Source organism: Pleurodeles waltl, chromosome 8 (assembly GCF_031143425.1).
Source record: "Pleurodeles waltl isolate 20211129_DDA chromosome 8, aPleWal1.hap1.20221129, whole genome shotgun sequence".
Classification (NCBI taxonomy): Eukaryota; Metazoa; Chordata; class Amphibia; order Caudata; family Salamandridae; genus Pleurodeles; species Pleurodeles waltl.
Genome location: NC_090447.1, coordinates 72263093 through 72289783, shown reverse-complemented (window position 1 = coordinate 72289783; position 26691 = coordinate 72263093). Strand labels below are relative to the sequence as shown.

Below are 26691 nucleotides of genomic sequence, written 5' to 3'. Positions count from 1 at the left end.
ATTATACTCTCTTTATAAAGACATGCCCACCTCTAGTTCTAAGATGGCAGCATCCGCCAATCCCTCTGTAGCCAGTGATTGAGGTTTAGAGAGATGTTTCCAGTAGATGGGGCTCAGTACATCAAGCAATTCCTCAGATACCATGCCAGGCTATAAAAAAGCAGATTTTCCCTGACTTTGTTGAGGTTTTATCTCATTAGGTAATTTGGGGCTGAGCAGATGTATCAGCCGCTCTCGTGGAATCATTAGCACTGCTCTTTAACCCTAGTTTCTGAGGTCATGAAGGCAACAGAATGTACTATTTCACTTTTGCTCCGACCAGCATTTTGGTGAATCGACGTTCATGAATTTTCTCTGAATTAACAGGTGAATACAATCAGAGAGAAAAGTTGACTTTGACCACTTCATATTGCAGTGGAAAGACAATAGTTAGGGACTTTTGTTAATTTTGGGTGTGCAGCCAACTGTGCATTTTTATGGTGAGTTCAAGGGTGGTTTGGTGCTAAATGGCAGATAAATGTAAGGCCATCACAGTGCTAGCATTTCCAAGAAAAATCAATGTAAGATAAGAAAAAAATATGGAAGAATTAGTCAACAAGTCACTAATTTGGTGAAAAAGTGACATGCTCAGTCCTGTGATTTCTTGGGTAATGCTTCAGTTGCTGACACAACTCTTCCCTTGGAACTCTGAATATTTATCACACAGAATTGGAATTGCGCAGAATCATTCTAATTCAAGTGCGAATGTGGCGCTTTGGTTAAGATGAACTTAATATCAAGAACAAGCATTGAGGAAGTCCTGTAATGGTGCAAAACACCAGCTGAACTCGTCAATCACTGGCTGAAAACACTAAAGGTCGAATAGCCTGAAATCTTCAATCATTGATTACAAAAATATGAATATATTAAACAAAAGGAACAAAATGGTTCACACTCTGATGTTTAATAACTGACATTCTTTATGTTATTTCTCCGTGATATCTGTTTACTTAATTGGATTATCTCTATGGTTATACCAAAATATTAGTCTAATAACTTGACCCATATTGATTGATTTCTAGTGTGCTCCACTATTATTTTCGTTTTGACATTAACAGGTTTAGGTTTACCGATTCCAGTCTACACATCATGGCAACAGATGGGTTATAGTGTTAGAGCACCTTTAGTATTTTGTAAGATTAAAGTGTATACATGGGCTGCATCAATGCCTTTAAAGAGTCAGGGTTAATTTGTAGCAATGATGAAACATAAGAAAACAAAACTACAAGCACCCATTCAAATACTTCAAGGTACTGCATCAAGTGACTGTTTACTCAGCTTCAGTACAGCTGATGATATTGGACTGGTATTGGTGAATTCTAATAGGAATGCTCATCATTAAATAATAAGTCAGTTCCATTTGTTTTTTCATGGGTTAGGAAAACTTATGACTATGAAATTACATTTGCATATTAATGATGATGTGCATCCTGTTTCTCAAAGACACAGACGAATTTCATTTTGTTACAAGAATCTTGAACCCTTACTCAAACATGATAATATTGGGCATTCTACTGGTCCAACACACTGGGTTTCTCCAATAGTGGTAGTGCCCAAAAAGGGCAGTGAAAGAGCCATATGCATTTGTGTTGATATGAGTCAAGCTAACAAGGCATTTGAACTAGAGAGCGACATCCAGTTCTGCACATTGTCAACATGATCACACAATTGAATGGTGCGAAAGTCTTCTTTTGCCTTGATTTGAACAAAGGATATCAACTACACATACTGTATTGGTCTGTTTCGATATAAAAGACCATGGGCCAGATGTACAACCTTTTGTTTTGTGACTCCCTATTTTCGATCCGTTTGTGAATCGCAAATTGCGAGTCGCAAAACAAAATGTACAAAAGTGTTACATACACAGTTTGCGATTCCCAATACGGTCGCAAATGACCTACCTCATCAAAATCCATGAGGTAACTCGCAATTTTTGACCCCTTGGGGAATGGCCGCACTCTCAGGGTTGGTGGCCTGCTGGGGACAGAAGACCAGAGATGCTTTTTGAATACAGCAGTTTCTTGTTTAAATCAGCCCATTTTCCTTAAAAGAAAACAGGATGCATTTCAAAAACAAAAAAATCGAAAGTTTTCTTTTAAATTTTTCAGGGTAGGCAGTTGTTCGTTGGACCACTGTCTGCTCTGAAAAAATATTTTCACTACCACTGGTCCGTGGGGACCCCTTCCTGTTTGCAAATGGATTATCACCAATTTGAAATTGGTGTTAACTGCGATTGTTTTGTGACCGCATGCCTTTTCCTAATACCGAATCTCAAAACCCAAATTGCAATTCAGTAACAAGTTACTGATTCACAATTTGGGCTTTGTACATCCCAAAAAGCATTTTTATAGTCGCAAACGGCTCGATTCTGTGAATTGCCCGTTTGCGACTAAAAAAAAATGCTTTGTACATGTGGCCCTATGTGTCCGTGTGTCATCCGCTGCAAAGCTTTTTTTCAAGATGCCATTTGACTTATCATACAGCCTGGCCTGTCATGAATGCTTTCAATTATAGTGATGCCATATTAGTTTTTGGAACTACCCAAAAAGAGTATGATAAAACTCTCACACAAGTGTTTCATTTACTTGCTGTTTGCAAGTTTAACTTTGCATGCTGAGAAATTTGAGTTCCATAAGACAAAACTGAAATTGTTTGCCATATCTTCTCTGATGGGGGTATGATACTCAATCCAGCTAAAGTGCAATCCTTGTCAACTGCCAGTCCTGCACAAGATGTTACCATGTTATGTTCATTTCTTGGCATCGCCAGTTACTGTTCCAGATGCATACATGACTTTGCTACAGTGAGTGCTCCTTTAAGAGCCCTGATGAAATAGAATGTTTCATGGGTCACATGAATGCAAGCACAGCTTTAAGACAATCAACCAAGCCATTGAGAATGCCACTGAAATAGCATACTTTGATCTAAAGCTTCACACAGAGGTTGTTGTTGACGCTAGCCCTGTCATGTTGGGCGGAGTCCTTGCCCAGCACAGTGGACACCCAAATGCTCAAAGGCATATTGTGGCATATGAAAGCAGAAGGTTGTCCCAAACTGAACGCACCTATTCACAACCTGAGAAAGAAAGTCTAGCAGTGGTGTTAGCTTGTGAACATTTCCATGTGTTTTTATATGGAAAGCCTTTCATGCTTGTGACCGATCATCAAGCATTGTTGACTATCTTTGACAATCCATAGGCCAAGACGGCACCCCACTTTGAACGTTGGGGGTCTACAATTTCAAGAATATAACTACAAAATCGTACATCATCCAGGGAAAGCTAAAAAAAAACTGTTGACTGCTTTTCATGAGTGCCAGTACTGTGTCATGGTACCCCTTCCAAGACGGCTGAAACCTACATAAATTTCATTGTGAAATCCAACACACCTGAAGCCATTTCATTGGAACAAATTGTCACTAACACCAGTAAAGATAGTGCCATGTTAAAATTAAAGGACATTGTTACACATCAGTTTTGGAACCAGCAAACTCAACCTCTTGCAAGTGAAAGTGAATATCAAAGGTAAACTGTCCGTTACTCAAGAAGATATTACTTTACAAGATTCGAGAATTGTTATCCAGGAGAGTCTCTGCCAACAGATAAAGTAGCCCATTATGGACATTGTGGAATTGTTGCCACTAAACGAGCCATCTGAGATCGAGACTGGTTTCCTTATCTTGATGAACGAGTTGAAAGTGAATTGAAGGCCCATCACCTATGCAATTGCCTGTCCTCGAAAATCACTCAACACACCTTAAACATGTCTGAGTTGCCAAAACATGTATAGGAAAAAAGTGCTGTTGAGCTCTTTAGTCCTCTTGACAATGGACATCACCTTACAGTGGTTGTTGGTGAATACTCCAATTTGGTAGAATATCTCTCATCTATCACTCAGGAAAGAGACCTTGAGAAATTAGATTGCATTTTGGTGACATGAGGTTATTCCTTCCATTTTAAAGTCTGACAATGGCCCACCTTTCAACAGTTGAGAATTCAGAGACTTTCCAAGTCAACTTCATGTGAAGCATCACAAAAGCACACCTCTGTGCCCACAGGCAAAGGGCCTAGTTGAACGCATTATGAGTACACTCAAGAAAGCCGTCCAGTGTGCGACGATAGAGAAGATCAACCACAAGTTAATCTTACATTCTACCCTTTAAGCTTCCTGTTACATTAATGTTTAGGAGAGAGCGATGACGACCAAATTATCTCAATGGACCAATGAAAGATCTACTACTGAGGATGAAACTCATAAAAGGGACTTGGGTCATAAATAGAAAATGGAAGCAATTGAAGATAAGCACAGATGTGCTGAACATTAATTTCACCAGAGGAAACTGAGTGCTTATCCATCAATGCAAATCTGATGCTCCTTTTGAGGCTGAACTATTCCAAGTCATGACTAATAAAGGTTACATGATGACTGCTGAGAGGACAGAGATTTATTGATGTGAAATTAACTATAATGTACTGACTTTTACTGATTAACGGATGTATTAATGAAGCAAAACTAAAATGAGTGACTTTTTGTTATGGTCACCATAATCCATTTTGTTTTCTAGTGTGGTCAACTTAAGAATTAAACAGAATTGTTTTTCATTATTAAATGCCTTTTTAAAGTATGTGTTTTGTAGTTCATAGACAGGGAAACAGCTACCCCTGCTGTTGTGTTTCTGCAGTCCTTACAAGGTCGCTATAATGACATAATTTCCTACAGCTGACTGTCTTATTGTTCAAGAAATGATACTAATGCTTGTCTTTCCCTTGAGGGTGGAAGTGAATGAAACAAATAATCAAAGTTTCTTCCTGAGCGCAAGGTCTGACGAAATGGAAAAAAGAAGCCACAGATGAGAAGGAAGAGGAAGACGGAATTGATAGTTTAGTATTTTATTAGTGACTTCATCAATGAACTGTCGACGAATAGGGGTTTAACAAATTAGAAATATGCAACATTTAGATGGTTGTCTGTTTTGTAATTGGGTGATAGACTAACATCCCATGAACTAACCAATAGGGTTATTGCTGAATTATGATTTAATGTTCTGTCACTTATTCCAGAGCTTAGAAGTCGTTGGGGAAAAGTTGTCAGGAGTGGGTCGTTCTCCTATTCTCATCCTAGGGGTCTGGCCGGGAGTGTTATTGTTGTTATTGTGTTCTATGCACATGATATGTAAATGGTTTAGTGAATCTTAATGCCCAAAATCAAAATCATTACCCTATCCTATCCTGTATCCTGATGCTGGCAGATGATGGTGTCCCTCTGCTGAAGTGTCTTTGCTGTTGATTATTGGATGATAGTGTATGAGAATCAGAACTGTTATGTGTTCTTTTGTTTTCCAAGTACCAAGCTGCAATTGATATTAACTGCACTATAATTACTCTCATATAACCCGAGATAGCATGTTTTTCTAAATTTATGTTTCTAAAACTTTTACATGAAGTCCAACATGTCAATGCTGATTAGAGGTTAGTGAGGGTGTTCTGATTCTCCATGCCCATGATTTGTGTTGATGTTCTTTGATTATTGCTTCAATGTATATGATTATACTAGCGCAGATCTTGCTTCTATTGTTTTGTGTATTAATATTAGAATTGATTTGTGTTGTTGCTTTGATTAAACTAAGATATATACGACGTTCCAATTAGCCGTTCATATATCTCTATGCTTATCATTTGTGTTTGAGAATTATCTTCGTGACCTTAGCATTGTTAATGTAGGGAAATAAACTTACAAACCTTCTTAACAAACTGGTGTGGTTATTGTGGTTATGATTTGATTGTTTATTACTATTATGTGGATTAGTATGCTATGTACTACTATTAGACGTCATGCCCAGTGACAACCCCTTCTAACTTTGTCAGGTTGGTCCATCGGCCTGAGGTGCGTGTGATTCACTATCCCCCTGGGTGTTGACGATAGCTGGGATCTGTCCGCGCTGCAGCACTGCCCAACGTCCTGGAAAGTCCATTGCGTGAGATTCTTCGCACTTAAGACATCTGGCTCATCGATCCGTGATGTCCCTGCAGAGACTGGTTCAGAGAAGACTATTGAGAACTCCCTGACTGCTGCTGTGTCACCACATCACCAGTGCAGGTCACGGACAATCCTCCTGACTATTCCCAGTTTCCGAAAACATGATCAGGATGTGTGATTAGAGCTCCATGACAACTCATTGAAGAATTATAATCTATATCTGTTAAAGGGGGAGATGTAGTGTCATGTGAGTTAGCAATGACAGAACTCTTTTGGTTCTCGGTGGACTCCGTAGAACTGTGATGTAAGTGCACAAGTGTAGTGAAGAGAATGCAGGTTTGGAATGTTGAGTTCACGGTTACACAGACACAAATAAAGATGTGTAAGATCAAGATCTGTGTGTGGCGTATTTATTTACGAGTACCCAGTATGAGGAGAACACTGCACTCTGTGAACTTCAAGGCTTTCTTTGAAGTCTCCCCCACTTCAAAGGCACAACTGGCTGTAAGTACTGGACCCATGACAGCACAACTTCAGTATATTTCTGGACCTATGGCCAAAGTGCCAGGAATCAAAGGATCTGCTGTGCTGCTCAAGGACTGCCACTCTGCTGGACCTGTTGTTTGCTGAACTCCTGCCTTGCTGTGTTGCTCTGCTACCTGCTGCTCTATTTCAGCCTAGGTGAGAAGGACTGGACCTGCATCACTTGAGCCCAGAATGATTTCAAGGGATTGCTGGCTTGCCTCCTGTTTTCTAAGTTTCAGAGATACAAAAGAATTACAACTCTCCTTTTCCAACCCTTGGGCTCATCTGCTTGTGAGTCTGTCCTGTGAGTGTGTTAGTGGCATCCTCCCAGTTCTGGACCGTTGGAGGAAGTCCTAGGGGTTTGCTCCAGTGGAGTCAATGCATCCTTGCTGCAAGAGCAGAATCTATGCATCACCCCTGTTGTGGGAACCAGATTGGTGCATCACACTCAGAACCACCACATTGCATCCAGAACCGCTGCTACAGAACCAATGCATCGCTGCCACCGCGTACAGAAGCTCAATGCATATCCTCTACAGTGTGGAGAATCCCAGCGCTTTGCATTCAGAACCACTACACTTCGGAACCAGCACTTTACTCACAGAAGCGTTGCATCGCCGCTGTTGTGTGGAGAAATCCGGTGCATCACCCAACTGCGTGGAGATCACAGATGCATCGCTCAGCTGCACCCTGCATCTTTACCGACGCAAACCAAAAATCAAGGCACTTTTGTTCAGTGGGCTGAAGACGGTCCCTGTATTCGCACTCCATCACGGTCGCCTGAACTCTTGACTTTGTCCCAGTCCAGTGCAACCAATTAACTCATTAAGCACTATTTGCTTCTAAGTGCTATTTCTGCATTTAATCTTAAATTAATATCTCAACTTCTACACATTGGATTTTTGCAGTTTTTGTCTTATTCTATTTATTAAATTAAGTTCTATTTTACTAAACTGGTGTTTGTACTTTTTGTGTGGTATGTTTACTGTTTTACACTTTAAGTGTTGCACAGATACTCTACACATTGCCTCTTAAGTTAACCTGACTGCTCTGTGCCAAGCTACCAGAGGGTGAGCACAGGATAATTTAGGTTGTGTAGTGACTTACCCTGACTAGGACTGTGGTTCCTGCTTAGACATGGTGCCTACCTCTGCTAACCAGAAAATCAATTTCTAACACACAACAATAAATTCCTAGCTCAGATATGGTAGTGTGGCACAGAGCAGTCAGGCTTTACTTGAGGAACATGTGTTAACATGGGCAATAAGTAATAGACATGACTCGAAAGAAATCCGACACCAATTTATAATCATAGAGTAGAATTCTATATACATTTAGACAACAAAATGAACACCTCTGGATAAGTATAACTGGAGTTATAAATTTTAGAAGGAAAAATCTGTCAGTGCAATTCACTATCGTAAATCTTTAACTTTGCGGTCAATGGAGAAAACAACTAGTGACAATCGGTCACTTGCAGGTTAAGTCCAGTGGAAAACAATGTGGGTTAAGGTGATGCGGGTCCCATTTCCAAGCCACAACAGTCAGCTAACTTTTACCTGGCTCATGGGGCCGGTAAAACGATCACCCCCGCAGTCCCACTTCAGCACCATATTTGTCGTGGCTGTCGTTGGTGCTGAAGTGCGACTGCGGGGTGATCGTTTTATTGGGTAGACGGTGCCAGTGAGGAAACAAATCAAAAACTTGACATCAGGGCCTCTAAAGTGACCAGGGGAAGATGAAGCAGAGTTCCCTTGAGGCACAGCGTCGAGCAAAGGTATTGGTAGCCGGACTGAACACCAACAAATCTGGGCAGCAGCATCCTCATCCCTCGGTTACTTTGAGGTCCTGGAGTCCCGGGAAAAACGGGAGCTGCCTGGAACTTGTTGGGGGTCAGGACTACATTCCACACAATGCATCAGACCATTTACTTTTGGGTGGTCCTTCGGTGGGTCCAAAGGTCAGTGATTCTTTGATTCCAGGAAGATGCTTTTACGTCTGGGCTGCAGGGGACTAATGCCTCTAGTTCAAGCGAGTTCTGGAGTTGCCTTTGGTACTCAGAGTGGTTTCTTATGACTTTGAAGCTGGTCTCTGGTCAGGGAAGAGTCGTACAGTTGCAGGGTGCTTGGTGCAGGGAGCTTTGTGCTGGTCCTAAAGTTGCAGACTCAGGTCTCTTCTTTGTCCTTTGTTGCAGGTTGTATCAGATATGAGGTTCTGATGTGAGGGGTGCCCCTGGAATCCTAATTGTAATGGGCATTCGAGGTGTGGATGCAAGTAGCCAATGGGCTACTAGCTATAGCGGCTAATCCGCCCCTGACGTGACCACATTCAGGAGTGTGTGCCACCCTTTTTACCCAGAACCCTCAAATCTGCCACTTCTAAAAATGGCAGAACCCTTCCATGGCTGTCCAGACCAGGTAGCCCACCATAGGGGTGTGGCTTGACTTCTGGGGGTTTACTCCTCCTGCCTATCTAAATATCCTGCCTGCAAAGTGCCTGGGGGAAGGGGAGGGTTGTTTCCTCCTTTGGCAGGCAGACTGCTTGCAAATCAGAGGTGGTGTATGCTTTTAAACTCACCACCTTTATTTGCCACTTCACTAGCCATTCTGTCAGAGAGGGAAGGGTCACCTCCTTCCCAGACAGGCCTTTGTTTCTACTCCTGAGAGTATTCACACCTCCTGGCAAGGGATCAGATTCCTGTCTTGGCAGAAGCAGCTGCAGGCTGCCTGCCAGGGCTCAGGAATAGGTGAGGAAACCAGGTGGGCAACCTTTAAGGTAGCCACTTGTGTGCATGTCACATTTAATCTGACTTTGGGAAAAAAGATGCATTTAATAAGGCAAGTTGTTTTATACCAAATATGAAATTTTTAGTGCAACCATAATGGAGCTGGCAACCTAGGCGTGCCTGCATGCCAGCCGATGTTCTCCTATGTCCCCCTGAACATTTTTAGTAGCCCTTAATACAAATAGGCTAGTATAGGGACATATAAGCTTGCACCTATATGTACACACCTTTAATATAATGCACCCTGCCTCCAGGGCTCAGGAGGCCTACCTTAGGGGTGAATGACATATTTAAAACAGTGCTTCAACGGTGCCACTCCTGGTGAGGGCAAAGTCGAGTTTGAGCAGTTTGCACTGCTTATGCAGTCTGCCATGTCAGGACTGCTGTCATCTGTTAACTTGGGTCGCTCAGGGTAGCACAATCAGTGTGTCAGGCCTGGGATCCCTTTTACACCTATGCCCTGGGTACCTTTTGCACCACTTACCAGGGACTTATAAGGGGGTTAAAGACCTTGCCAATTGGGGTTGCCAATTTACTTACATCATTTTTAGGGAGAGAGCACTGGAACTGGGGCCTAGGTAGGGGGCTCCAGTGTAATTTCAGAGTCATAACCATCAGCATTGAGGAAACAGAAATGGGGGGGTGGGTACACAAAAAGGGTATTTCCTATAGGCCACATCTTGCGGCTGATTTAACTTAGCCTCCTGAGACTTGAGGCACTGAAAATGTATATGTTATACATGTTCCTCTCTGCAGGCTCATTCCCAAACATTTTGCCTTTTACCCCCCACTTTTTACTGAATTTGTTGTTTTTCTTGGCCTTAGGACTCTGTGCACTTTACCACTGCTAAACACTGTAAAAGTGCTTGTGCTCTCTCCTTTAAAACATGGTTGATTTGTCTTATAGTGAATTGACATTTTTAATTTGCTGATAAGTCCTTTGTAGAGTGGTACTACATGTACCTAGGGCTGTAAATTAAATGCCACTAGTGGAACTGCAGCACTGATTGTGCCACCCATTTAAGTAGACCTTTAGAGATGCCTAAGGCCTGCCTTTGCCTTTACAGCTTGTGTGTGCAGTTTTAAAGTGCCATTTTGCCTAGAAAAATAAACCACTTGCAAGGCCCACCCCGTCCTTTTTAATACACGTGTCACCCCTGGAGTAGGATCTGGACAGCCCAGACAGCAGGGTGTAGGACATGTACTTTTAAGGTTTACATGTCCTGTTAGTGAAAAAATCTTAAATTCCTTTTTCACTACTGCAAAGCCTACCTCTCCCGTATGATAAAATTGGGTTAACTTATTACATTTAATAAGTAATAACTTTCAATTGGGTGCAGGTGCGATGTCATGTTTGGTGTCTGCAAAATTGTAAATAAAAATTCTCTTTAAGGTGAACTCTGAATTAGAATAACAATTTTGAAACTGACACTTTTAGAAAGGTGGCATTTTCCTGCCCTATTTGGTGTCTGCAGAGTGTTCTTGGGTCACATTACTCGGCGTACTTGGCAGATGGACTTTGTTTATTCCTCTCAGACAGCCACACAATAGAGGGATTAGATGTGCCTGGATGGTCCATCAAATGGCAGGATGGGTGGGCCGAGCTGGGCACAGCCCCACTTGCAACCAAATAGGATGCCCTGCCTTCACCAAAGGAGTTATCACCACTGCACTGTTCATGCAGCCAGCTTGGAGCCTGGACAGGGGAGGCAGCAAACTTCAAGGACTTCAAAGGAAATTCTTTAGAACCTTTTCCTACTTCAAAGTGGGCACCAGATAAATATTGGACCCTCATACCCAACTCATCAGTACACCTCAGGACCTGTGGAAGTCTCAGAAGTACTGATGTGCTGCTCTGCAAGATGGACTGCTACTCCATTGCCCTGCTGACCTGCTGCCTTCTGCCTGAGAGAAGGACTGGACCTGCATATTGAACTCAGGAACACTGGAGTGACTCCAAAGCCTAGTTGACTGGCTTACTGATCATAGCTTCAGGGACAGAAAAGGCTCCACCCACCTTGAACCCTCCACCTGGATTTTGCTTGCTGAATTCTTTCCCCCAAGTGGAGCCACCCTAGTCCCGGACCCTTTGAAGTGGACCTGAAGGTGCTCTGCCAGCCTATCTGTGATCCCATCAGAACCGACACAACGCGATGCGAAGCCCTGCAAAGGCTGGCCATACAGCTGTCAGCCTCATCGGAATCGAGGGCAAGGTCTGCAAAGACTCGCTGTACAACTGCCAGCTCCCTTGGAACTGGTGCAAAGCAATGCAAAGCCTCCCCTGGACATCTTAATCGGAACTGATGCTGGATGCTCTGAAGCATCGCAAAGCAACCCCATGCATACCTCACACCAGAATGTAATATACTTTCCTCAAGGGGCCTATCTGGGTCCCTTTAAGTGTCCTACACTCTATCACGGTCAACCTGACATTTTGACCTTGTCCCGGTTAGGCGCAATAAGAAAACCACATTTGGCGCTTTGCGCTTTTATGCACTATTTTTACCTAAACCTTTAAAATTGCATATCATATTGGTTTTAGTAATTAGATTCTTGTTGTTTTGGTCTCAAATCATTTATTACATTTTATTCTATATTTCTAAATTGGTGTGGGATTTTTCTTGTGTTGTGTTTCTGCTTCACTACTGTTTGAAGTGCTGCATAAATACATAAACATTGCCTCTAAGTTAACCCTGACTACTTTGTGACAAGCTAACGGAGGTTTGAGCACAGGTGCATTAGGGGTTTGCTTGTGTCTTACCCTCACAGGGATTATGCTTGATGCCTAAGTAGGGTTTCACCCCCTCAACTCCCCCAGGACTAAACAGCATTTCTTTTTTTTTGCTGCAATTTTAGTTAAAAAAAAAAAAAAACAGTTCTCTCTCTGTTGGTTCTGTGAGGCCCCCAGGTAGGCCAGATCTCAGGGGCATTTACATTTTAATGAGAGGGGCCCTCTGGCCCCCCGCAGCCCCAGAGACGCCCACCTCCTCTGGTATTGCTCAAATTGTATGTGGGGGGACCGCGCAATCCCCCACAGCTCTAGGGACCACCATCTCCCATGGACATTTCACAAATTGTATGTGGGGGGGGCGTGTGGTTCCCCCACAGCCTGGGGACTGCTACCTCCCCGGGGCATTTATCAAAATTGTACACAGGGGCCACCCACAGCCCAGGGTACTCCACCTCTCAAATGCTGAAAAGCTCCCTGGGGCTATTTTAGTTGGAAGGGGGCCACGTGGCCCCCCTCGTGGAGCCACTGATTGCCCTGGGGACCTCCACACCCCTGGGCCAGCTCCTCCTATATCCCGGGGTACCCACACCCGGGACACAGCTGCTGCCAAGTCACAAAAAACACTCTGCTCACAGCGAGGGAGAGCTGTCAAACAACTCTCCTTTGTTGCAAGCAGAGGTATCCCCTATCTCCTTACCCACGGAGATGCAGGCAGGGAGAAAGAGGAAACATTGCTCTCACAGAGAGGGAGCTACTATAGCATCTCCCTCTCCGTGACGGCAATGCTGTCTCTCGTAGGAGGCTTGGAGCCAGCTGGGACCGTTGAGGGCTTCAGGCTTCCCCCATGGACCCCAACATTGTGACTCGATGCCCTGTGGTGCACCCAGGTCACAAAGGGATGGGGTCCATGGGGAAGAGATCGGTCCTGGGGAGGGGGGCCCAAAAAAAAAAAATAATAATTCGGCCGGGCTACGGGGGATTGGGACCCCAGGGCCAAGATCCGCCTAGGGAGGGGGGCCACACCACCCCGCTCCCACCCAAAAAAAAAATAATAATAATAATTAGGCTGTGTCCCGGCGAATAGGGTACCCACGTCCAAGATTAGCCTGGGGAGTGGGGCCATTCAGCCCTGCTCCCCTAACAAAAAAATATTTAGGCCAGTATGGAGTCTGTAGGATATGGGGTCCCTGGGGCTGAGATCAGCCAGGGGAAGTGGGGCCACACGGCACCCTCCCCAACAAAATGAAATATTTAAGCTGGGCCCTGGGGAATGGGGTCCCCGGGGCTGAGATCAGCCTGGGGAGGAGGGGGTGCAATGCAGGGTTGGGTTGTTGCGGCCAACACCTGCTGCTCACAACCGAAAGGTTGTTCGCAGAGCAGATCAGCGCATCGCTGCGCAGGGTGGTTATAGGGTTTAGCTGCAGGTCCTGGGCGCACTCACCCACTCACAGACCCACTCAGACTCACACACCCACTCACAAACCCACTGAAACCCTAAGGCACCCACTCATAGACCCACACAGACACTGACACACCCACTCACAGACCCACTAAGACACTGACGCACCCACTCACACCCAGACAGACACTCTCACAGCCATTCTCACACCCAGATACACCCTGTCACACCTATTCTAAAACCCAGAAAGACAGACCGTGCCAACTCCCATCGCGCACATCCAAAGGACTGTGAGCAGCATGTTGTTGGGTTGTTAGGGGCGATGGCCGCAGGGTCTGACTGCAGGCCAGGCCCTGTGGTTGGTTGGATTAACATATGTAGGCAAGTACCCTCTTTCTTAGCATGTTTACACCCATTTTCTGTCTGATATCAGTGTGTTTGACTCTGTTCACTGGGATCCTGCTAACCAGGGCCCCAGTGATTATGCTCTCTCTCTCAAAACTCTGTATTTCATCCTCAATTGGCACACTGATGACCAATTTAAGTCCCTTGTATATGGTGTCTAGTTACCCAGGGAATTGGAGCTCCAGGAGATCCCTATGGGCTGCAGCATATATTTTGCCACTTATAGTGACCCCATGCAAAGGTTCTGCAGGACTGCCATTGCAGCATACGTGAAAAGGTGCAAGCACCCTTTCACTGCCATTTTCCACTGCACCAGGTCACTTATAAGTCACCCCTATGGCAGGCCTTCCAGCTTAGAGGGCAGGGTGCAAAGTACCTGTGTGTGAGGGGACCCCTGCACTAGCAGAAATGCCCCAACATCTCCAGGCCCACTTTCCCAGACTTCATGAGTGCGGGGACGCCGTTTTACGCGTATACTGGACATAGGTCAATACCTATGTCCAGCTACATAATGGTAACTCCGACTATAGGCATGTTTGGTATCAAACATTTTGGAATCGTACCCCAATGCTTTTGCAAGCATTGTTGTATGATTCCATGCACTCTGGGGGCTCCTTAGAGGACCCCCAGTATTGCCATTACAGCCTTCTGAGGGTTTACAGGCAGCCCCTGCTGCTGCCACCTTCCAGACAGGTTTCTGCCCTCCTGTTGCTTGACAATATTGAGCCCAGGAAGGCAGAACAAAGGATTTCCTTTGGGAGAGGGGTGTTACACCTCTCACTTTGAAAAAAGGTGTTACAGGCTTGGGAGGGGTAGCCTCCCCAAGCCACTGGAAATGCTTTGGAGGGCACATTTGGTGCCCTCCCTGCATAAACCAGTCTACACTGGTTCAGGGACCCCCAGTCCCTGCTCTGGCGTGAAACTGGAAAAAGGAAATGGGAGTGACCACTCTCCTGTCCATCACCACCCTAGGGTTGGTGCTCAGAGCTCCTCTAGAGGGTCCCTGGGTTCTGCCACCTTGATTCCAAGGTTGGCAGGGAACTCTGGGAGCATCTGAGTGGCCAGTGCTAGCTGGTGACATCAGAGCCCTCCCATGATATGTGCTTACCTGGTTAGGTGACCAATCCCCCTTTCAGGGCTATTTAGGGTCTCTGCTTTGGGTGGTTCATCAGATTCAGATTGCAAGACTCCAGCAGGAATCCTCTGCATCCTCTACTTCGACTTCTGACCGAAGAAACTGCATCTGGGCTCTTCAGGACCCTACAAGCTGCACCAAAGAAGCAAGATGCCTCCTGCAACATTGTATCTTCAGCTCCTGCCAGCAACGGCAACATTTTCCTGGTCATGCATCCTCTGAGGACAGCCGTCTTCAGCCTGCATCAGAAAGAAGAAGGAATCTCCCTTGGAGTGAAGTAGTCACTTCCCTGCTTCTGCAGGCACCAACTGGGATGGCGACTGGATTCATGGATCCCCTCACCTGCAGAGCGGTTTAGGATCCTGCATCACAGGTGGTGGACTGAAGTGGTCCCAACGGTCCTCTCTTCTAACTGCCCAACTTACTGCCCAACTTGGATGGAGGTAAGCACTTGACTGCCCACGCAGAACAGTACCCCTGTGCAGCACGTCCTCTTTGCAGCTGCCAAGGCTTGTTGGCATCCTTCCTCGAAGTTCTTCGTGCATCTTGAAGCTCTGGCCTCCAGCGGCGTGGGAGCCTTTCTCGTAGTGCTGCATGGGCCTCTTCTGTGACTCTTCTCTCCCGTCCTGTGGACCACAACCACCTCCGCCACGTCACGGAGCAGGCGAGATAGGAACCGTTGGATCAGGGAAACCAGGGGAAAGGTGTAGAGAATACCCGGAGGCCATGGACTGGACAGGGCATCGGTCCCCAGCGCACCCTGAGAGAGGAATGTAGATAGGCATCTTGAAGATCGATCTTGGTCATGAAGTCCCACGGAGTGACCAATGGAATCACCTGACGCAAAGTGGGCATCCAAAAATGCAACGTCGGAACAAAGCGGTCCAGAAATCTCAGGTTGACGATCAGACGAAAATCCCCTGTGACTTCCCTGACCATGAAGACAGGGGAATACCATCCGTACCCCCTTTCCAGGGGAGGAACCGGCCGAAGGGCACCATGCAGGACCAGGGAGGTGATACCATCGGCGAGAGTCAACCACTTCACCGGACCCCAAGGCCAAGCAGTCTGAAGGAAGTGATTATCCGGAAACACCAGAGAAATGTCCAGAAAACACCCTGGGAAACCACCTGAAAAACCCAGGCATCCGTGATGGAGGCAGCCCAAATTGGAAAGAACCGAGCCAGGCGCCTCACGACTGGAGAACCTGAGGGGCCAGCCCAGTCAGGACCACCCCTACCGCTAGGCTGACAAGAGGCACCCCCTCCCCGAAGGAGGACCCCTATGCTGGAACCGGGAGCGGAGAGCAGAGGCAAGGAATCAGGCTGGCGTTTCGGAAACTGATCCCCCCACCTTCTACCACCATCCCAAACCTTAGGCCTCAGACAGAAAGGCTGAACATGTTTCTGACTCTTAAAGGATTTCCTCCAGTTCATGCCCAAAGAGTTTAGAACCACCAAATGGCTTCCACAATAAACAATTCTTCTGGGAGGAATCAACCCTCCAGCCCGAGATGGAAATGATGGTGAGCAGAAACAGAACCAGCAATGGCCGTAGCAGAAGCCTTAAGAGAGTCAAAAGCAATATCTTTAAAAAACTTAGCTTGAACTTCCATACAGGACAGAAAATCAGAAAAATCTCCACCCTCCTGAATGGCAGAGGAAAGGGACTGATAATCCTTAACAAGGAACTGAGAAGAATAGACCCCAAAGACCTCAGAACGCAAAGAGAGACAAAGACCAGCCTCGACCTTCTTAGCAACAGGATAGGACAAAGTCACATCCTCAGAAGTAAATAAGGTTTACTCACAGGTTAGAAATTAAAGGGTCCAAAGCGAGAACCTGAGGAACAGAAGTCTCCCCTTGTGACAAAGGATACAAGCGATCCATAAAGCAAGGAACAGAGACTCTATCAGGATACTTCCATTCACGCTGCAGTAAGGATTGGACAGCAGGGATAACAGGAAGCTTGGGAAAGGAAGGACACTGAAACTGCCGGAACGAAACACCACTAGTAAAAGGTTGAGCTGAATCCACAGGGAGCTGGAGATTGGAGGACAAGTAAGAGACCACCAGTTCCAAATCATCTTTCAAAATATATTTTGCTTTAGAGGAGGCACAAGTCAGAAATCCCAGCTCATCCTCATCATAATCCAGAGACAACCAGGAGGAGACCGAAGAAGGGGAAGAAACAGACCAGGCAGAACCAGGAGAAGAAACCTGAGAAACAGGGGAAGACTGCCCACGATGAGAATTACAGGCTTCCGACAGCTGACGAACCATGTCCTGGGGCTGAACGTCAGGTACAGGGGGTGATGACGGCGAACTGCATCATCACGCACCCTTTTAGGAGGCAAAGGAGAAAGATGGTGACTCTTGGGTTGTGCTTCCCCATGGTGGCTGTGTGCAGAACAAACAGAAACCCACAGCGCGACCAGAACAAAAAACAATCTAGGACCCAACGGAGGTCCACCAGAAAAAAAACAGAAGGACCCCCGGGTGCAAAAAAAGACACCTGATGGAGGAGAACAAGGGGAAGGGTAGGCAAATGCTGTAACCAGCCCACAACCCAGGAAACCAACATCCATGGAAAGTAGCTGCAAATTGACCAAGGCACTCAGAGGAGTAAAGTCCAGTAAGATCAATGGTAAAGGGTATCCCTGGTGATGTAGGTCCAGAAGTGGAGAAGAAAGCACCGATTCCAAGTTAGTGTTGATCAAAGTCTTTAATTCTTAGACAGCATTTGTCATAGGTGAGTTTTCGTTTTTGCAGAGAAACAGCCAACACGTGTTTCGTCACACAAGTGACTTTGTCAAGGCTGGGCCAGTCCGGCCAAGGAAAGTACGACGGTAAATTGGTATGCTTGCGGACTCCAGACGGACCGAGCAATTCCAACGAGGAACTCGGTTGGAGGCTTATCAGGGCTTCCTCGCCTCCCTCTTCGGTTACTGGAAGAACAGACTTTTAACTTGCAAGACCCAACACATTCTTTCAACCTACTTGCATACCAATTTACGGTCGTACTTTCCTTGGCCGGACTGGCACTTGAGGGTGCTGTCTCTTCTCCAAATGTGAAGAAGCACGGACTGTGTTTGTCCCTCCATGTGTCACAACAGCGATTGCATGGTTGCAGGCTGTACCAGTAAGATGCAGCAGAGGGCCCTGTTTGTTTTATTGTTTATGCTGCAGATCCTCCAGTGGCCTTTAAGAGTATCGCGAAGACTCGTCTGACTTGACAGAGTCCGAAGGTGTCTTCCAGCCGTTCGGAGAGGAGGGTGAACTTGTGCTGTAATGAAGTGGTTCCCTGCAGGACCAGCTGCTCCAGGACGGTGATGCGCCCCTCAGCTGTGCGCCTCACTGAATGGCGTCGCGAGGGGAAACCAGATCTTCTCTTCACTTTTTCTTTCAGCAGTCCTTTGAGGTTGCTATGTGTTTTCTTTTGATGGTTACTGCTCAGGAATGTGGGAGCCTCTACCATGGCTCGTCGGGGTCTGCCTCGCCCCGTCTGCTTGCAGCAGTTCTCAGGCTGCCGAGCGCTCTTGCAACAGCCTTCCAGGCACGGTGTGGTGAATGATCTCTAAGTGCACTGCAGACCGGCAGCCTTCCGCCACTGGAGATGTTGGTGCAGGCTTCCGTCATTTCTTCCGTCAGGCTGCAGCCACTTCAATGCTGCGGGAGCCTTCGGGCGTCGGAGTCTATGCGGGGCTGGAGATGCCAATGCCGGCTAGATCCGGCCCCAGGCCACTCCCCTGCACAGCCTGTGGTCAGTAGAGGATGCAGGCAGCGGCGAGAGGTCAGCCTCTTGGCTCTGTCCTGGCAATACCGCTTACAGGGCGGGGTTCGCAGCGGCCAGCTTGTTTCCTGATGCATCTCCCTCTTGCGATTGGGAGCTGGCAGAGTTTAGGGGTGCTCATGAGTTCCAGAGCCCTGGGGTGACGGTAGTGACCGCTGGGTGCTGAGAGGCCTCATCGATGACGCTACATGGGCTTCTTCGCTCTGCTCGCCCAATCACAGCAGCACTAGCGGCAGGGCATAGGAGAGGAGCAGTCTCCGTCCTCTCCTCTTCCTCGGTCGGCCCAAAGGTCGCCCTCGTCTTCGAGGCGACGTGCCCAGTTCCACGGGCAGGCAGCAGTGCTTATGGCTCTAGAACTCTCCCTCTCTGGAGGGCAGTTGACGCAGCAAGTGGCACAGCATGTAGGGTCAACCCCCTTGTCACCAAATGTTGTGTCCTGGGCCCCAGGCCACATACTGTGATAAAGCACAGGGTGTAGGTTACTTAAGTGGCCAAGGGCACGTGCACTCAGGCTCTTTTTATTAGCAGGGTCCCCTCACGGGTGACACCTGTGTTGGATGGGTGTGGGGTGGGTGTGGAAGCCAACCCGCAGCAGAGAGGCTTGTGGCAACACTAGAATGTGTCCAGCAGGGCACTAAGCAGGTCAGCACAAAAGCACCAGGTTGTGGGGCACAACACCAAGCCCAGAGACCCAGGCAAAAAGGTAAGGCACAGGAAAAATCCCAGCGTGGGAGAGGGCAGCGCAATAGGTAACATAGGGTGCCATGCCCCTCTGTTATGCTATTAATTGTGTTTGACCAATGACTTTGTGTTTCACCACTGCGCATATTAGTTGCTCAATGTTCACCAGTAGCACATTACATGTTGTATTCAGTTAAGCTGCCTATTCGCTTTAACATGGTATTAGCCCTTACATTCTGTATTCAGTTTAGCTGCCTATTGGCTTTAACATGGCATTAGACATTACATTTGGTATTTAGGTTAGCTGCCTATTGGACATTTGGTATTTAGGTTAGCTGCCTATTGGCTTTAACGTGGAGTTAGACATTGCAGTTGAGACATTGCAGATGAGCTGTGTTTTTCCCAGCTGTGTTTTCCACACCAAACCCTAGCTGATAAGAGAGAGTACATTTGGTGTTTTCCTTTCTGCTCAGCCTTGGGAAGAGGAGGGGTCTAGGAGATCTGGTCAGTCTCCAAAGGCTTGCTTAGTTTTCCCGAGTCTGAGAGGAGGGGGCACGTTTTTGGAACAATGGCCCTGGGCAGCAGCGAGGGGGAGAAGGATCTTGACTTCAGACAGGAATGGACGTCAGTTGCCTGTCTCCCGTTAGGGTGGAAAATCTCTTTCTCACAGTTGAACTGGAGTCATCAACTTGCAGCCCTTAGAAAGATGAAGCGGAGTGATAGGCCCTACAGTGATGCAATTTTGACTTTTATGCTTTGCTTTGAAGTTATGTTATAAAATGATCATATGTATTTGCTGCGTACATTGCAATGAGAAGTACTTTGATATATTTTGCTGCAACTACTTTTAAACGTGTGCTTCCAACCTACTAATTTCGTCTTTCAGGAATCTCGTTGTGAAGTAATAATAGCAATAAATGTCTTTTTTAAACTAAGAAATGCATTCCAGAGAAGTTTTGTAAGCTTGGTCATAAGATAAGAGAAGGAAAGCAAAACATTTTGGTGTGAGACGTCAGTCTGGGAGTCAAATTGGAGATTGGAAGTGCACTATTTAAAAGTGTAATTGTTTTTTTGTTGTTTAGAGAATTAAAGAAGCACGGCAGACCATGTTTGAAAATGCATGTGAAGTTAAACTGCCTTATGGTGCTGTGAGAAACATGTTTTCTTGTTTATCAGGACTGTGTGAGTCTTGGGATGAGTGTTTTGATAAAGCATATTTAGAAAATGTGCCTTTTGAAAGAAAGGATGTCCCTTTTGTTCTTGACAGAAGGGTTTGGATACTTTTGTCTGCTCACAGAAAAGTGCAGGAGAGATGTAGGCAGTTAGAACATGAAAATAAGAATTTACGTGAGCAAATTAGCCAGAACACATTATTACAAGATAATGCTGAAATCTATAAAACTGCTGTTTTAGAAGAATCTAGCTTTTCCCATTCCAGTAATGAGAAGGTTAAAAAAAATGAGCCTCTTGAGAAGAGCGTAGATGTGCAGAACAGCCCACAGTTCTTGGCAGTTGAAGTGCATTCCTTAACAGATAACACTGAGAACAGAGTTAGGAATGTTATTTTCAGACCGCTTTTGCAAAGTACGATGTTTAAAATTAATTTAGACAAGGCAGAAGTACTGTCGCAAAATGTGCAGTTACTGGGAATTCAGTGGAATCCAGAAACTAGACAGATGTTGTCACAAGTAAAACAAGAGATTTTAGAGTTTCTTACTATTTTTGGAAACAGTATAGCCCTCATATGAGGGAAATCAAAGTAACTAGGAAACAACATGAGCAGCTGCGTGCTTTTGATTTGGCAAATGAAATAATTCAGACTTTAGGTTTCTGCGCAGTGCAAGAGGGAAACACTGATACAGGGGAGGACAAGAGTGCCCCTGGAACTTTGGATTAAGCTTTTGACTTGTTATTGGGCTCTAGTGAATACTGAGCAAATGACATTAAATGATAATGTAATTCTGAAACCTGAAATATCAAGCATGCAGTGGGTGATGAGTTCACCTAAAGCTCACAGTATAGGGCAGGCACAGGAGGTTAGTATCATACACTGGATCTGGTACATGCAAGACAGGGCTAGAGTCACTGTAGCTCTGCATGAACAGGTGTCACAAGCCCCTTTTCAGGATGAGGAGAGGGTGCAGGGAGTACCACAGGTAAAATAGTCACTAGTGAAATTGAGTGCACCATTTGAATTTGTGTCCCCTGAGGATAAAAAGCATGTTTGTTTGACTAATGATTGATTGACTGAAAAGTTGGTGTCCACCACAGGAGAAGGAACAGAGTTGTACAATGTGTGTCAGACTTTAAAGCAAGAGCTGCTTGAGATGTGTTAATTTTACACTGATTCTTGGTTCGCTGCCAGTGGTTTAGCCGTTTGGTTTCCACATGGCTTGTACATAACTGGTTCAATTCCCTTGCAGATGTTAAAGAGAAAAGTACAGCAGTGTCCACCCAGAATTCTGACTAAGTGGGGATGGCTAAGTGGGTGCACCAGAAATGTGGACATCTGGGAGAAAAAGCCACTTACAGGTGGGCAGAGATTAGATTCCCCTAGATTTGATAAAAACTGTGATTTTGTAATGTCCTATTTGTCAGCACACACAACAGCAATCTGTCCCACAAACAGTCAAAGATCAGCTGGGGAGAGGAAAGTTACCAGGACAGATATGGCAAATTGATCAGATTGTAGGGGGAGTAATTGCTGCAGATTACCAATGAGAAATCTAAATTATGCTGGTAACTAGAAAATAATCTGATTTCTGCTTTCATTGCTGCGACTACTTTTAAACGTGCGCTTCCAGCCTACTAATTTTGTCCTTCAGGAACCTCGTGGTGAAGTAATAATAACAATAAATGTCTTCTTTAAACTAAGAAGTGCATTCCAGAGAAGTTTTGTAAGCTCGGTCATAAGATAAGAGAAGGAAAGCAAAACACCCTCCCCCACCGGGAACAGGGCACCCTGCAACCCAGGAGGCACCAAACGCAGCCTAAGCTATTGAAAAGGCGCCTGGGCAAACGGCACCGGGAGCCCCAAACGAAACAGGAGAATGACCTGCAAAGAAGCCGCAAGCACAGAAGTAGAAGCAGCGCCCATTCAGCCGCACTCACCGTAATGCGACTTCAGAAGAACACCAAGGGCACCTCTGCAGCCCAGACGACACTTGTGACACTAGAAACGGCACTCGTGACACTAGAAATGAAAGCTGCACAAAAAAGAGAACAGGTAGTTCCTGGGGAGAGGAGGGGGCTATGTGCACTTCCTTCTTCCTTTAAGAAGTAGCTTTGTAAAAAATGACGTGAGGAGTCAAGAGGGCTCTACGGAAGGGGCGGAGGAGGGACGATGAAGAGGTAATCATAAATAGGCTCCTTGTTTTCCATTTAAACAGGTTTTTGCATATAAATACAGACAAAATGTTTTTCCTTTTTTTGTATTTATAAATAGAAACAGAAAAATGACAATAAATATGTTCAACTTTTGCTGCTGTTTGGAAGGAGAAGATGAGCCTTTCCCAACGCAAGCAGGGAGAGGGCTTGGATTTCAGCTGAGCCAATAACAAAGGTCAAGGTTAAGGGGCCATCAGGCCTCCTTTTGTTTAAGTATCCTGGCTGGGAGCTATGCGAGGGCGGGGGGACAAGCACAACTAAAAGTAAATAAGGCACAACAAATGCACTCAGCTTCTCGCTTCACAGATACTTAAGAGTCCCTGGATCCAAGAGGTATGGACGGACTGTAGGAAAGTCAGATGTGTTGGTCTGTCCCAGTCGTTACACAAATAGCAATTTAAATACCACTATAGCACTATTCATCCCAATTTAGGGTGTCAGAGCGCTTACATCACACTTTATATTGAAAATACATCATATGTGTGTAAATCAATGTGTATGATATGTTACATAAGACAGTGAGGGTTACAAGGTCCTTCGCAGCTCACTGTGCTACATTAGAAGGATTGTAATGTATTAACTGCAGGTAACAAAAGGATCTCTTTGTTAAAAGCCGTAACCCATTTACCCATCTACATAAATCTATCTAAACCCATAACAAAAAAGCGTGCATTGCCTATTTAAAGAAATTTGAAAAAATACTAGCTGCAGCCTTTTTTTTCTTGCGACAAAATAAAATGTGGATAAATACAGATAAAGAGCCAGATGTATCAAGCGATTCTGCATTCGCAAATGGTGCAAATTGCAAAATTCGGCCGTTTGCGAATGCAAAAATGCCTTTCTCAATGTATGAAAGGCATTCGCAGTGCAGTTTTAAGGAATCGCTAAAATAGTGATTCCTTAAAATTGCGACCCCTTTAGAGAATCGCAAATTGCGATTCTCTAAATAAGAAATCGCAAATAAGGAATCCTTATTTGCGATTTTCAAAGCACAAGTATCAAGCATTTCCTAAATGCAAATTGGGCATTTTGGAAATGCAATTACCACAAATGAAAGATTGGTGGTAACCATGTGCAAATTAAAAAAATGCATCATAAATGCATTTTTAAAATTGTCATGTAGCGCACACATGCCCCTAAAGCATGTGTGTGCTTCACATGTCCGTAAAAATATTTTTGGGGTGCAGCAGAGGGGGTCTTAGGCCCCCAGCACCCTGGGATTTGCATTTCCTTATTTGCGAATTCCTAACTGGAATTCGCAATTTGGGAAATGCAAAAACATTCGCAACAGGCCTGTAGGTGGGAATGGGGTCGGATTCTCTATTTGCGATTCAGTAATAGCATTTGCAAATTTTAAGAAATCGCTATTACCGAATCGCAAAAATCATACATACCATTTTGCATTTCTTAAATAGCGATTTCTTAAAATTAGCTATTTAAGAAACGCAAATCGGTATCTTGATACATCTGGCCCAAAATTATCAAAAAACAAATATGGATAAATACAGACGGAAATGTTAAAAAAATAAGTACCATGAAACTGGGAGCCCTATTCATAAACGAGCATGTCATAAATCTTTGACATGCTGTGCATATGTCACATGAGTTGTGGATCATGCCCCAGTGACACATGTTGATGTCGCTTCATTTCTGAGAGCACTGCACCTGCTGTAAATACTGTATGTAGAATGACGTAAAACTTCACCTTTCTTTTTCCAGTTGACGCCTCGCTTCAGGTCAGTTCTCTGAGACCCCATTCCATGTTCCGCGCCCCCAACACCAGCACAGCAGCTGAGCATTGATGAGACAGCGCCTTAAATCCCTCCTCTGTCGTCCAGTCAGCGCTGGCATCTTTCTACACTCTCCCAGCCATGTGTTAGCACGCGCCCTGCAAGCGTTCCGTAGGAACACTGCCCACGTGCTGGCTACACAATCAAAATAATTAACTTAGTTTGTGTTTTTAGTTCTTTTTTTTGCCATTTCGTAGCGCGGTACACAAGGGCTAGGGCAAAATACGGTTTAATAACAGAGCCAGCGTGAGGGCATCTGCGTCGCTATCGGTTGTACAATCACTAGAACTCTGAAATAGCAGTGCTATGTTTGATGGTGTATGGTGTTGAAAAGATTTGGTCATGTGGTGTTTGTGTTGTGATAGTGAAGAGAGGTTTCTTGATGTGATGTTTGGCGAAGACCCAAGATATGATGCTTTGTGATGTGATGTGTGGTGATCTTTGATCATATCTGATGAGGTGACGTTTAGTGGTGTAATGTTGGTGATGTCATTTTGACAATGTTATGTTATTTCAATGGTATGGTATGTCAGGGTATATGGTATGGTACCTTATGGTGAGTTATGGTATGTCGTGATATGGTATGGTGTTGTATGGTATCGTGCTGGATGGCATGGTATGGTATGTCATGATGTGATACATTTTGTTACTGTAGCAAACTTGTCTGACAGACTACAGGTTAGAGAGACCACATTTTATATCTCAGTTGCACCTGAACTCCCATACAGTCAGAAGTGAATGATTCATAAAGGTAATCAGTTTCAATATGACTTCACCATAGGGATCACCACCCGCCTCCTGACGAGACTACAGATAATACAAAACTCTGCAGAAAGACTCATTCTCAAACCCCCAGAGGGACCCACATCACACCCCACCTCAAGCAGCTACACTGGTCCCAATTCAGAAGAGATGCTAGATCAAGATGCTGAGCCGCGCCTACAGAACCCTGCACAATGAGGGACCAGCGTACATTGACAAGCGCATAACTTTCCACTGACCGACCAGACACCTACGAGCCGCCATCCTCTCTCTCGCAAACACCCCCCACACCCCCCAAGCTGCCAAAGCAACAGCAGAGGATGCTCCTTCTCTCCTCTCACCTACAGGCCAAACCTTGGAACGACTTGCCCCTGCACCTCAGGACCGCCCCTTCTCTCCAACAATTCAGGAAAGTGTTAAAGCCCTAGATGTTCGAATGGGCAGATGACCACCAAGCAATCAGCTTGAGACCCTCTTAGGTGATTTGCTGTGCTTTATAAATCTTAAATTGACTGATTGATTGATTGTCTAGGCTTGCCTTTGGTAGGGTGGCTTCATTAAGAATGTAGTCTTTAAAGAGAAGGCACACACTTGTATGTTTCAGATTCCATTTAGCATTTTTTGGGTTTCTTTCAGCCAAGTGTGAATGTTTTTAGGTCTTATGTGGAATTTATACCAGTCTGCTCATGTAAAGAGTATGAATACAAATAATATAAAGAGATGGCTTTCGGTCGGTCCCCTTCAACCATTGCCTCTTAGTGCCATTCAGAATATCGAGCAGACCACTGAGATGCATACACGTAGTGGGGCAATGGATCTGTGCCCTTCCACCCGTGCTCTGTTGACAGTGGCATTTACACAGTGGGTCAGCCCACAGAATGTTCTTTCAGTGATTGTAGTGTGTATCACTGTCACTGGTAGAATTGTATCTTTCTACATCTGATTGTGCATTGTAAAGGGATGAACCTGCAAAGGATAGTATCTCTCTCAATCTACCAATGAAAGCATCACCGCCTCCTTCAACTTGCTCTGCCATGGGGACCTCTCAATCAAGCAGTACTTATGGAGCCCGGCTATTCACCCCCAAGGGTATCCAGGCACTGCGATCTCGCTGGGCTCAGTCAAAGATCCAGGTCTTGCGTACCCTTCTGAATTCCACAAGAGTGGGAAATGTTTGTAGGTGGAGGGGGTAGGTCATTCCAGGGCTTGGCCACGAGGTAGGAGAAGGCACGACCTCCACTTTAGCTCCAGCGAATGTGGGGAGTGTGTGCAAGGGTGGGGAAGT

The 26691-nt window shown here is 45.4% G+C and overlaps 1 protein-coding gene across 1 annotated transcript in view; it reads right to left on the bottom strand.

Annotated features, from left to right (window-relative positions):
* The window catches only part of LOC138249060 (GPI-linked NAD(P)(+)--arginine ADP-ribosyltransferase 1-like), a 75560-nt gene extending 52909 nt beyond the window's left edge, over positions 1-22651 (bottom strand). The window contains exon 1 of the mRNA XM_069203115.1: positions 22579-22651. The gene's annotated coding sequence lies outside the window, so the exon portion shown is untranslated. The remainder of the gene's footprint in view (positions 1-22578) is intronic.
* Positions 22652-26691: the final 4040 nt, after the last annotated feature.